The 14,215-nt window shown below is 36.6% G+C and overlaps 1 protein-coding gene across 1 annotated transcript in view; it reads right to left on the bottom strand.

Annotated features, from left to right (window-relative positions):
* LOC134745881 (uncharacterized) overlaps window positions 1-7,693 on the bottom strand; it is a 55,257-nt gene extending 47,564 nt beyond the window's left edge. The window contains exon 1 of the mRNA XM_063679977.1: window positions 7,360-7,693. The gene's annotated coding sequence lies outside the window, so the exon portion shown is untranslated. The remainder of the gene's footprint in view (window positions 1-7,359) is intronic.
* Between the last annotated feature and the right edge of the window lie 6,522 nt (window positions 7,694-14,215).

Below are 14,215 nucleotides of genomic sequence, written 5' to 3'. Positions count from 1 at the left end.
AACAAGTATTGGTTTCTATTAGCACGTTTTCTCATCTTGCCTTTTAATAATGAGGTCGCGAGCGTGCGTCACCGGTAATATATGAAGAGAAGGGGCAGTTTTAAAAAAATCATCAAAAAGTTATGGTGGTAAATTATACAAATTGATGTATAAGAATAGTTTCAGCAAATGTTGTAGATTGTTCAAGTATAGTCCAAATTACGTTGAAATTAAGTCGATTTACAGAGAAATTGTAACTTGTTTTAAAGTAATTTCTGGAGAAAATTGAATTCGTTTAACTTTCATTTCCTCGAACTCTAAGTCATATAACAAAAATGTAATCTGATATAGGTCAAGTACAGAATATGTGTAATACAAATTTACCATTTTTAGCAGTCCAAACTTTACGAAATTTACAAATAAGAGCGACAAAATCAGTGCTTTACGCGCGTTTACCTAAACGTCCTTCAGAAAAAAAATTATTACTAATTTAGTGAGTCTGTTTTCAAAAAATTGATCTGATAAAAGGCAAGGTAAGAAGACATGCTAATAGAAACCTGGGGCCCTATTCGAGATGCACAACTGTCAGTTTCGGCTTCAACATCAGTTCAACAGTGGAATGAATCATTTGTTCATCAACTGTGGAAAGTATCATTTGGTTGTACACCAAAACTCATTCATTGAAAAAATTATGCAACAAAAATCAACTTTGTTTTCTTACTACTATACGGTTTAAAATGGCTCTGAACTCTGCGTGGTGGGGTTTGGTTTCGTTGTCACCTAACTGTGGATTGCTAATGTCAAATTTACCTATTTGACAACACACGATTTCTTCCATTCAACTGAAGTTCAACACGAAACGTCACTTAACGCATGTCGAATACCGCTCCAGTACTTGTTATTTCAATTTGGTAACAAAAGGTGTACAATTTCATCAACGAAATCTATCAATTTTACATTTTTGCGACTAAAATCGACACCGGCCTCTTAAAATTGCATTCATCGCGTTATCTATGAGCCCATCGTGCAAAGATTACCGAGCAATATTGCTTATCTTGTCTAGCAATTGCCGCAAGAAAACCAGCCGGGCTAGCACATGATTGTCGCGAGAGTATCTCGCCGCGACATAGACTACTGTCCCTCTTTAATTCATACAGTTAGTAAAAGACGGGTAGTCTATCTCGCGACGAGATACTGTCGCGCCGATCATGTGCTCGGCCTACACCATATGGAGTATACACCGCGGTCGCGCGAAATCGCCTTTTCATACAAACGTAGTCCTCATTTTCCTCTCTGGATATTAACATTATTAAAAATATTTTGACAAGAGTATGTTGTATATCAACCACAGCTATGCTCCTATGTTTGTTTCTTTTCGAATTTTTAATTATTATAAGAGTTAAGAGCATTTCAAAATTTGTATGTAATTTTTACATTAATGTGCTCCAATCACTAAGACGATTGTCAAGGTCGTGTCAAAACCAATTCAAAACCGTAACAAAATTGTTGAATTGAATCGGGCTCTTGGAGCGGTATTCATATTTTTTTAAATGGTGTATTCCCATTTGTCCCGCCGCCATACATGAGGCGGGGTCAAATGGGAATGATTTATATGAAAACATACCTCATTGCATCTATGACCGGTGGGGAAAACTGGATATACACCTTCAGACCTTCAAGAACAGAGCGTACTCCCATCTTAAAGGCCGGCATCGCACTTGTACAACCCAGAGTTGCGGGTGTGTATGGGCGAAGGCAATCGCTTACATGAGGCGATTCACCTGCTAGTTTGCCTATACTAAATACATCTTTAAATGACTAAAAAACTGTCTCGTTTTGTAATGTCGGCCCTTGAATTTTAAAAACCCTTTTTATGTACCTGTTGCTTAAAATCTAGTAGGTACCTATGTAGGTGTGTATTTTAGAGAGATGTTGTTTTTGTAATTAGGTATTTAAATCTGATGTCTTTTACCTTTTTAATTATGATTAGCGACCCGCCCCGGCTTCGCACTGGTAGTTCAACTAATTTACACAAAACCTTTACAAATTATACATATAAACCTTCCTCTTGAATCACTCTATCTATTTAAAAAAAACACATCAACATCCGTAGCGTAGTTTTAAAGATCTAAGCATACATAAGGACAGACGGACAGACAGCGGAAAGCGACTTTGTTTTATAATATGTAGTGAAATAAAGATGAGAAGTGTTTTATACCTATAAGTAGTTGTAACAGAGAACAACAACGCCATTATGTAAACAAAAAGTGATACCAGCTAATAAACTTGTTATTATATTATGACTTTTTGCTTCAATTTTTTTCGGGTTGAATTTAACATTATAGGTACAATCAGCGTTAGATACTTTGGCCGTCATTATCTAATTAATACTAATTGAAGGGTTCACGGAAAGAACATGTCTAGTCACTTTAGTAACATTTTGAGTAATCGCAGTTTTAAAATTTGGAACCATGTCAAAATTTATGGTAATTCCGTGACCAGGTCTTTTTTAACTAAAAAAAAGTTGTGTCACATATATTTTACAGTGGTAGCAAAAGATATAACTAATAGTTCATTAAGAGCTCTACATTTTGAGATGAAAATCTTATTTTCCGTAAAAAGTGACTAGACATGTTCTTTCCGTGTAGCCTTCAATTGTACTATTTTACACTTAATTTAAGTTAATTTTACACAATATATATAGACAAAGGAGTCACACAGGCCATTTCTCGATGTTAAAAATGTTCCGAGAGCTTCTCATATCAGTATACTTTTTCGCTGCTGCTGGTTATACCTCTTCACCATACTCTTTGCAAAAGCCAATATGCTAAAGTGTCCAATACCATGTCCACGCACGACATTAACCTAATCACCAAAATAAACCCCAAAACAGTTACAAAACACTAAAAACCACTTATCCATTACGAAAATGTTAAACAGAACTCTTATCAGAACCGTGACTGTTCGCCGTTTACACAACCTTTATTGTCTGATTAAAACTTTTCATAATTTGTTTTCGGCGCTAACTTAGATTAGGTTTAGGCTGGGATATGAAAAAAGGAGCAAAGCGTGCTAAGTTGTTAAAAAGCAGTAAATATGTATGGTTTTTGAATGTAAACAGTACTTCTTGTGTAGGCACATTGTAATTGTAACCCGCATAATAACATTTTCCGCATAATATGCAACTTGCATTTTTGACGTGATGGCCCTTCAGTTCAGAACAGAATCTTCTGAAGCGGGGTTTACCTACTGCATTTGGTTTGTCTGAATTGATTATTTATATACTGAATAGTTTAGCAGGTATTCTTAATAACTATTAAGAATACCTACCTACTTATACCCACCTACCTATTGGGAACTCCCAACGGTCGTAGAAATTGTAACATTTTTAAGCATAATACATATACCTACTCAGTAGCAATGAAAGTTTACCGTATAAGAATGCGCAAGTAGGTACTTATTTAGCACGAAATAGTTGTATCCTAAACACGATACTCAAATAAAAGTGAGCTTTTTTTACTTAAAACCACTAATTGTAATTAAAAGTTTTAATAAGAAAACTTCAGTGAGGCACTGACATTAAAAACATGTCGAGCAATCATCGACTTTATAAACCGGTTCGGTTTAATATATTTAATAAGATAAGATAAGATAAGATGTTTATTTGTAAAGTCATGTACAGTCAGCTGCAGAGAAAAGGCACCCCCCCTGCATACAAGTACAAGCAACAAGCTGCGTACAAGTTCTGTAAATTAGTATGGACGTGGGGTACTTTTTCTCTGCAGCTGACTGTACATGGGATGTTATTAAAGTTATACAGGAAGCTTCCATGACACCCTGTCAGGGCACACAAGTTGTCTTATATGTAGCTTATTACTAAATTACATTTACAGGCCATGCATGCTATTATGTATAATTAATAATTGAATTAATGTATAATTAATAATATGTATTTTAATGAATTATTTTTTATTGTGACATGTTATAGCTAATATTATTATGATTTTTTTTTCTTTGTATTTCTTAATTCTAATTATTATTTTCAATTATGCTTAAGACAGATATATAAATTCAAATAATAATAATTACAAACCAAACTGAAATATGAAATGACGCATGTTTAAAAAATTAAGGAAATAAAGAGGCTTTATTTATTTAATAATATGTAAGTAAAAGTGTCTGAAAAACTATCAACCTTATAAAATGAGGGTTACGGTTACAGCAGGTATCAGGCAAGCCGTCCAATAAAATACATGCGTCAACATAGGAGAAAAATATGTATGTACAGTCGCCATCAGATATATCGGAGCGGCCGAGGTGCTCACAAATATCTGAACACGCCTCTATTGTCAAGGGGCTAGGTGCGTGTTCAGATATTATTGAGCACCTCGGCCGCTCCGATATATCTGATGGCGACTGTACATAAAATTTCCACAAGCTAGGTCCCGCAATTTAGATAGAGGCCGATAAAACGAATGACGTATGAATAGAATTAACGCAATATGTAGAAATGTCGTACTTAATTTTAAATTGGTTCTTGGCCTACGATACTGCTAACCCAACCTTTACATAGTGTTCCCATAATTTTGACACTGTTCGCACAGACGCCCTTGACTGACCAATCGCGTTAGCCTCTGAAATGACATGTCATTTACTAAATTCCATTGTCATGGCGGAAGGCCGCTCGGCTGTGACGGTGACGACTAATTTGCTCACAAAAAATAAATAATTGTACGAAAGCGGGAAACGATATGTAGGTACGGATCTATTGAATTATGAGGCTGATGGTCCCTTGATGCCTTGTTAGGGTTCCGTACCCAAAGGGTAGAAACGGGACCCTATTACTAAGACTCCGCTGTCCGTCCGTCCGTCTGTCACCAGGCTGTATCTCATGAACCGTGAACGACATTTGAAATTTTCACAGATGATGTATTTCTGTTGCCGCTATAACAACAAATACTAAAAACAGAATAAAATATTTATGTGGGGCTCCCATACAACAAGTGCAATTTTATTGCCGTTTTTTGCGCAATGGTACGGAACCCTAATTATTATCCGACTCGCACTTGGCCGGTTTTTTTAGTTATACTTAGGTAAACAAGTGAACGCCCATACGACTCATTTTTTAGATTTTTTTACAATCCTCCCTCTCCTCGGTGACCGCCCGTAGTATAAGCGCACAGAGGAATAGACAAACAGACGGACAGTAGGACATGACGAGACTATAAGGAATCCTAGTTATCTGCGGAACCCTAAAAATTGTTGTGCATGCTTAGTCTCCTATTAGACGAGTAGGGTAGGGTAGGAGACAGTGGCTCAGCTCAAACATTGGGTCAGTCGCCCCAATATCGCCTCTATCATGTTGGATTTAGGTTGAGTGAGCCACTGTACCCGGTTATTTGTTTTCCGAGCCACTGTTTCCTACCCTACCCTACAACAAAAACATTTGTCAGCTGAGCTGGTCAGCTGTTGTCTAGCTAGAACAAAAATTTGACAGTTCCGAACAACTGACAGGCCGATATCGTCCGGCGGACTGATAGTCAGTGGGCCCCTTAGTACAGGAAGGTGTTATAATCTTATGATACTGAAGCGTTAAAGCACCTGGCTGTCTGGAGATAACCAATAGGTATGCTATGACTAACACGACACTAATGGCTAATGCGATTGTTATGTATACTATACTGTGTACCTACCGGATGTCTTAAGATAGTACTTAGTAGATGCTATGAACAGTCAGGGTAACATGAAGGGTACACGGAAAGAACATGTCTAGACACTTTTTTCTGAAAACGAGATTTTCATCTCAAAATGTAGAGCTCTTAATAAACTATTAGTTATATCTTTTGCTACCACTGTATATGTAATATGTGTAACACGACTTTTTTTTTATTAAAAAGACCTGGTCACGGAATTAACATACATTTTGACATGGTTCCAAATGTTAAAATCGCGATTACTCAAAATGTTACTAAAGTGACTAGACATGTTATTTCCCTGTACCCGTCACATTTTAACTTAATTTCTTTGGAATAACGCTTAAACGGGATTTACCGTATAAATAAATTTGAAAAATTTCTACGACGGCGACGTTACGAGCGCGACATTAAGGTCTAGTTTACCCTCTGGGTTGGAAGGTCAGATGGCAGACGCTTTCGTAAAAACTAGTGCCTACGCCAATTCTTGGGATAAGTTGCCAAGCGGACCCCATGGCTCCCATGAGCCGTGGCAAAATGCCGGCACGAGAGGAAAATGATGATGATTTTTATTTTTTATTATTTATAACGCCATTATGACTGTCCCATTTTCTTTCACGATAGTTATGCGTTAAAATTGGTAGTTATCAAACGGTGTCGCCGTATACGCGAGTATAGGCCAAAGGTATGGCAATCTATTCGCATAAATTTTTCTTGATTTTTGAAGTACGTTTTTTTCTTAGACTTTACTTATCTTATACGGAGGTATATATTAAGTATATCTTTGGTTGTAAATATTGATTAAACAAACTTACGAGTAGGTACAGCTATATTCCCTCCGATACTATTTTCGTAGTTATAGCTCACATAATTAAGAAGCATCTAATTATTGAATAATAGATTGTTAACCAAGGGATGAAAGGCACTCATTTCAGTCGAGGTAGTTTTGCGTTCGAACGCTGTTAGAGCGCCAATAGTCCGAGTTTGAAATGGTGCCTTTCACCCGATTTAACATTTAACCACTAATATTGTCTTCGGTTACCGCGATATAATCCGTTTTCATAGTTTTATTTCATGATTTAACCACTACTTTTCAATTCGAATACGAGACTAAAATTAATGGGCAATGGGCAATTAGAGTTTAGTTTTAAATGGATTTGGCATACAATTTTTATTCTGATATTTAACTCCCCATTCCATAAATACCTAACGATATTTTTACCAAAATTATTCATTGGAAGTACCCTCCAGAAATACTACTAGGTATAAGTTTAGATTTAGTAATGTTTTTTTTTAAATACACATGATGCAAGTTTTTAAGTCCTCATGTCGGTTGGTTGAGTTGACTTTTAAGTTTTGATTTTCAGGATTCATTTTCATTTGGATTTGATTTGTAATGCTATATATTTTGTAATTTACACTTTAGAGTTATAACCTATTTTCCTCGAGTTGGTGTGGTGAAAAGTGTCGTGTTTCACTCGGTGGCAAAATTGTTTAACCCTTAGTGCTTTAAAAACCGCGCATGATTCCACTTTTCGAACCACTCGCTATTACGCTCGTGGTTCAATTTTGGGCTTTTTCGCTTGCTCGGGTATCAATATTAGCACGAGGAGTTAAACAGCAACTTTGCCCCCTAGTAAAACAAATGACTATTATTGTTTACGTAGATCAAATAATAAAAACTTACCTTGAACTTTAGCTAAATTAACACCACATATCACAACCTCAGGGAAAAAAAACAATTATCCCATTTTTAATTTCCGAACGAATTTTCCCACGATAACTTTTTAATACGCGGCGATGGCCGAACCAAACAGCCACTCACAAAGCGCGGGAAACCAGAGTGTTCACCGTTCAACTGTTCAACAAGGCAGGTCCACTCCACATTAGCGGAAACATTTACGTAGACCTATTGTCATACACTTTTAACATTGTGGTTAAGTATAATACTTTATTTGTTGTGTTGCGGTACAATGGATTTGAGTTCATTGGGCTCATGCTTGTTTTGATTTTCGTTGATTCGTTTGTCATAGCTTGATGTGTCCAATTGTGAGCCATTTTGATTATACATTTTCATCGTTTGTAGTATAAAAGGCTCTCTATTGTTTCCCATATAGTTCCAAGTCATAATGTATTGTTTGTCCACATTAGTCATAATTTGGTTTTTCTCAGAAACGTGTAACTTTACAAGATTGCCATAAAACAAACCTAACCTAACCTAACCTATCTATAGGATAACCTGCCTGAGGAAAATCCTGAAAAGTTAACTGTTTCAGAATTATGACTAATGATAATATGACAATCATTACGTTATGACATTCAATAATTATGTCTAACAAAGGGACCCCAGTATGGGTGCATGTTTAGTTACCTATAGACCTATATACTAGGTATACTAAAGTTTGACGATCGCTCTGGCCTAGTGGGTAGTGATCCTGCCTATGAAGCCGATGGTCCTGGGTTCGAATCCCGGTAAGGGCATTTATTTGTGCAATTAACACAGATATTTGTTCCCGAGATATTATACATATCGTTGTCGACCCACAACACAAGCCTGCTTGGGCTTACCTGGGACTTGGTCAATCTGTGTAAGAATGTCTTATAATATTTATTTATAGACTACAATATTAGCTAAGTATTACATGAATGTTTTAGGTATAAAATAAAAAACATCGACATCAGATCAGCCAAAAAAAACTCCATCTATTAGTTACCTGATAACGATACCAAACTTGACTCAAAGGTCCAAACTAATTCGCGAGTTTGGGCTTAGGTGGACGTGTATAACATTCGTACCAAATGACAATGCTCTACTCCAAAATGTCATACTGTTTCCCAATAGAAAACGGACTATATATATATACCATGTAGTCACGCTCCGTGATAACTGAGCCATTTAGGGTTCTAGCTAAATTAGACATTTCATAGCATAAGTATTGAACAACCAAATTAGCTAGGACCCTAAATGGCTTATTAATCGCGGAGCATGATAGTACTTCCTAAATAGATAGGTGTTACACGATTAGTTCATTTCATGTAAAGTTACTCTATAGCCAATGAAATCGAACTTGGCATACTATCTCGTCTTAATTCGCGCTGGATTTCTGTTCACATGGATCAGAACAGAAAATGTCTGGACTAGATTTAGATTTATTTTTAACATGACTGGCACCTCTTTAAATCAAATCAAATCAAATCAAATGTTTTATTCGTGATAAACTTAAAACTAAAATTACATACAAAAGTATACTAAAGCTATAGGAACTTATAAAATAGGTAGGAGTTGAAGTTTACCACGAAATCACATACATATATTCTTTACAGTGTCAATTAGTTGTTAAGTAGTATTTAATTTTGTACGCAATATGGGTAAATGCCTGAAATAAAAGCTTTTTATTTTATTTATTTAATCCAAAACTTCCTACACTATAGATCATCTATAGATAGTATAGTATAGATAGATAGGTACACGCGTGCCTCGAATACCTCACGAAGTTTCCTTATCAGCTCTGACGGCGAACACTATCTCTGTTTGTTTAAAATACCAGAGCCACCGACGAGAATTAAAAAGCTATTAGGAAGTTCAAACACGCGAGTCAAAAGTTTCTGAATAGGTAAGTATATATATTACCGCCGCTACGTACTGTATTTTGTATTTAAGTACCTTTTGAATACATTATATCTAATAGTTTTTACGTTGCTGGATTCGTCAATCTATGCGTCCAAAGTTAAAAAGGCCGTTTTTGTTTTGAGTTCATAGATCGACGAATCCAGCAACTTAAAAACTAGTTTGATGTATTCAACAGGTACTTAAATGCAAAATACAGTACGTAGCGGCCCTCTTTTTTAAATATCTATCGTTAAATTTAAATAATCACAATTATTTAGCAGTGGCGCTAGTGAGCACGTTAATGGGCTCTTAAAATGTGCCATTTTCAACCAAAAGGGTACTTATTGTCGCTTGTCAGTAAGGCGCTATTTCCATATAGCTTCAATTATAAATCAACCTTATCGACAAGCGACAATGTGGTAGCTTTTGATTGAAAACGTCACAAATGTTGTAGCTTTGCAAATGCAATCGCGATGCCGTGCCAGCCCGCACTCGGAAATGAACTTGTACATATCATTAACACTTCCACACGCGATTATAGCCTTCGAGGGGAAACTGTGCTATAAGGCTTTAAAGCTAAAATGTCTAAAAAAATTTATCGCGGTAGGTGTAAATGAAAGAAACAGTTAATCTACATTTTGTAATAGACATCAGAGCAGGGTTGATCCCTTTTCCAAATCCCTTAGGTAGGTACTCTTAATTTTTTTTTTATTCAGAGCCCACTGTGTCCCACTGCTGGGCAAAGGCCTCCCCCCTCTTTTTTCACTCGTCTCTGTTTAATGCTATATCAAGAAGGAGTCCAACCAAGTTATCCCGCCACGAGGTCTGCCGGATCCCCGGTTAGACTCGTGGGGCTCCCACTCCGTGGTTAGCTTGGCCCACAAGTCATCCGGCATTCGGCAGACATGACCAGCCCAGTCCCATTTCAACTTGGCCGCTTTCCGAGCTACGTCTATTATTTGAGTCTTAGAGCGCAGCGTGCTGTTTCGGACTCGATCCCTTAATTTTACACCTAATATGCTGCGCTCCATAGCTCTCTGGCACTCTTAAAAACTTTTTTGTATTTATTTATTGTAATTATGATGAAGTGACGTATAAAAATTTTATTTTATAAATAAATAATTGAAATAGAAAGAAATAGTTATTTGTTATACAAGGGTGCAAAGTTGTATTTTACCCGCGAGTGTTTTAACACACGAGAAGTAAAATACATTTGCACCCGTGTGTAACACAAAACTTTTCCCCTCACTATAGCGAGGAAAGTGCATGAAAGTGCATCATCCGCAGGCGTTAGATCATCTTCATCAACTGGAATCACTCATTTTTTTACGATATTATAAACAAAAAACTCTGGAAATTCTGTACTTTTACGTGAGGTTTTTAAGTAAAATTTTTGTTGACAATGTTGACATTTCTGACGTATGAAATGTCAATGATGCGTTTTGAAATTGCATCGACTTAACTTGTGCGTTCAGAATTATATTTAACATAATTATTAAAAAACAAACGTTTATTATGGAATTTTAAGGTTTATGACTTTAAATCATTAAATAAAGATAAATCTGGTATTTTTTATTAAATTCTCAAACCATTTATTTAATGATAATTAATATCGAACGAACCATTATTATGAGCGTTTTACGTTTTGTTATCTGTCAAGCTACTTAAACACGCTCCATCCAAGGTCAAATTACTTTCCCCACTAGTGGATAAAATGCGTTTTTCCCCGCTTGTTTTAAAGGATAAAAGACGGCTTTCCGAGCTAGTGAGGGGAAAAAAATATTATAGCTGTAACTACCTACTCTCTAAGATTACAGATTGATACCAAGAACTGTGTTGGTGCCACGCATTTAAGAATTCTATTTTTTTTTAACCGTCGCTGTAATTATTCCCACCAAAAAGATTTTCACGTCACTGTCAAAAAGTTATTAGATCTTTGTAGAGCCAAGCTTCTCGCTCTGCAAGCCCTAACTTCACAAACTCGGCTTATTGCCGTCCATTGTCTTTGTGACGGCTGGAATTTGCAAACTAAGATAAGGAATCCTGAATGCATCCTAATTGGTTATCTTTATTAGGAGGCGAAGCTTAGCCTAAACAACAACAAGTAATAAACTGTCCTTGCTACCTGTTGTTTGTCTCATTACCTGTTTTTACCCTTTTCATTATTAAGATAAAGAATCCTAAATGCATCGTAATTAGTTATCTCTATGAAAGGTGGAGTTTAGTGGGCTCGCTCGTAAGGATCTAGGTAATTTTTTTCTAAAGTGGTTTACCGCTAATATCCCCGATTGTACCTACATTATTTATATTGAAACATCCTTGTAAAAGAAAGAAATCTCTTTTTCAACACACTTGCTCAAAACGACGTTTTTATTCCACCGATTTTTGGCTCATAATCCTAGATATTAAACACGCGTGCTCTTTCAGTGTATTATTCCACTCGTGCTTTTTTATTATATTATCCGACTGAGTTAAGAAGCTAACTGATTGCTAATAATATGCATGGAAAGGGAGCCTTCTTTAAATGGTCGGACTGGCGGGCACCGGCGCGCCCGACCGCCTGCGCGGTGCGCGGCCCGGCCGGCCCGCTCGGCTAGCCGCCCGCGGCCAGGGCGAGGGGCGGCCGGCACGAGTATGACAGATGAAACACACAATACTAACTGTTTTAACTATTAAAATTTGATTAATACGAAAGTTTCTTTTTTCCTCGCAAGTGTGTTGAAAAACGTCGTATGAAACGCGTGTGCATTGGTCATTACACACATCGGCTTTCTTATTGCGCGCTCGCTTACAGCTCGCGCGCACAATATCGCCTCGTGTGTAATGACCAACTTAGCACACTTGTATCATAATGTACTATTTAGCGATTACACCGCTTTTGTCTACCATTCTTATTGTTTAGTAAGCTTCTTATTTAGGAAACCCTCTGATAAACTAATATTCACCCCTCAGAGTAGGTACAGTTGCCATCAGATATATCGGAGCGGCCGAGGTGCTCACAAATATCTGTACACGCACTAACGCCTTGACAATAGAGGCGTGTTCAGATATTTGTAAGCACCTCAGCCGCTCCGATATATCTGATGGCGACTATACTTATGGCTGTATCTCTCGTGTCGAATGATAGTTCGACAGTTCCTTTCCTTCAAGTCTCATTTGGTTCGGCTTAATTCAACAAATAATTGATGAAATATATTTTACCATATTTCTATTGCTTATATTACATGATACCTACATTTCTAATGTACTTTCTTAAAAAAAAATCTACAAACTGTTTACATAACAGCTACCTACTCCTATAAAACCGGACAATGGCGAGTCGGAATTGCCCACCGAGGGTTCCGTACTTTTTAGTATTTGTTGTTATAGCGGCAACAGAACATGGTTCATGAGATACAGCCTGGTGACAGACGGACAGTGTAGTCTTTGTAATAGGGTCCCGGTTTTACCCTTTGGGTACGGAACCCTAAAAATGAACTGTTACGGGGACTATCATTCGACGTCAGTGGGAAATGGGCCGATACAGGCGGACTGCAACCCGACTGCATTTTGAATGTGAACTGCACGCCAACTGCAACGTACAAGTTGCAGTTGGCGTGCAGGCCGTCTGTCCCGGCCTTAAGGTTGAAAGAACACCTTGTAAGTCAATGTTCATATTGTATCACACACAACAACATATATTGTTGTGTTGTATTGTTGTGGTTGTGTATTGTGTGTATTGTATTGTTCATATTGTACACGGTTGTACAATAAAGAACTATCTTATCTTATCATATCGTAAGTATCATACGGGGACTATCATTCGACGTCAGTGGGAAATGGGCCGATACAGGCGGACTGCAACCCGACTGCATTTTGAATGTGAACTGCACGCCAACTGCAACGTACAAGTTGCAGTTGGCGTGCAGGCCGTCTGTACCGGCCTTAAGGTTGAAAGAACACCTTGTAAGTCAATGTTCATATTGTATCACACACAACAACATATATTGTTGTGGTTGTGTATTGTGTGTATTGTATTGTTCATATTGTACACGGTTGTACAATGAAGAACTATCTTACCTTATCTTATCATATCGTAAGTATGATATTGCAAGTCGATTAGATAAAAGAAACACAAGGTCACTTGAAATAGGACTTTATTATTATTTACATAAGAGTTAAATGAAGAATTCATTCACATACAATATTTTTGTCCTACGATGTTATAAACAAGCCCACACATACATATAAGGCATCGTAGTACCGTTTATAATACATTCCTTAGGTGTTGGGGTAAATCTAGCACGATTTTTTTTACAATGAAAGTGCTAAAATTTCTAGACCTAGACGTACTTGTGCCGTTGGAAAGTTTCCAAATTTCCGAAATTTCCACAGAAAATTTCGGAAACTTCCCATATTTTTGTATGGGAATCGTAATTTTCCATATCCATAATGAAAGTTTCCCATGTTTCCTGTGAAATTTTCCAGAACCTTTCCAACTTTTTAGAAACTATCCACAACTTCCACATCTGTAGACATATAGGCCTAGACAAAACTACCGAATATGAAAATAATTTTTCATATTTTGAGGATTATTTGTACTGTGAGTTACTATTTTATAAACCCACTCTATACTTAGACATTAGATGCTTTTGTGTATATCAATTTAATTAATATAATTATATCTTTGCAGACTTTAAAACTTACCTTTCAAATATGTGCCTTATTTTAAAATCTTTAGCTTACAGTTTCAAACGACCATTTATTCATATCGACTACCGAACGAAAGTATTTAATTGTAATTACAATAAATTTAATATTTCCTTGCTTTACTTATATTAATTTAAAAGGTTCCATTTCTAATACTTAATTGGGACCTATTTCATAAAAGTCATGTGTCAAATAACTCATCAGCTCATCACTAATCATATAACTCATTAGATGTTAGATTTTT

The sequence above is a fragment of the Cydia strobilella genome, chromosome 12, assembly GCF_947568885.1.
Source record: "Cydia strobilella chromosome 12, ilCydStro3.1, whole genome shotgun sequence".
Taxonomy (NCBI): Eukaryota; Metazoa; Arthropoda; class Insecta; order Lepidoptera; family Tortricidae; genus Cydia; species Cydia strobilella.
The sequence above is the reverse complement of the archived record's forward strand: the minus strand, read 5'-3'. Positions and strand labels throughout refer to the sequence as shown.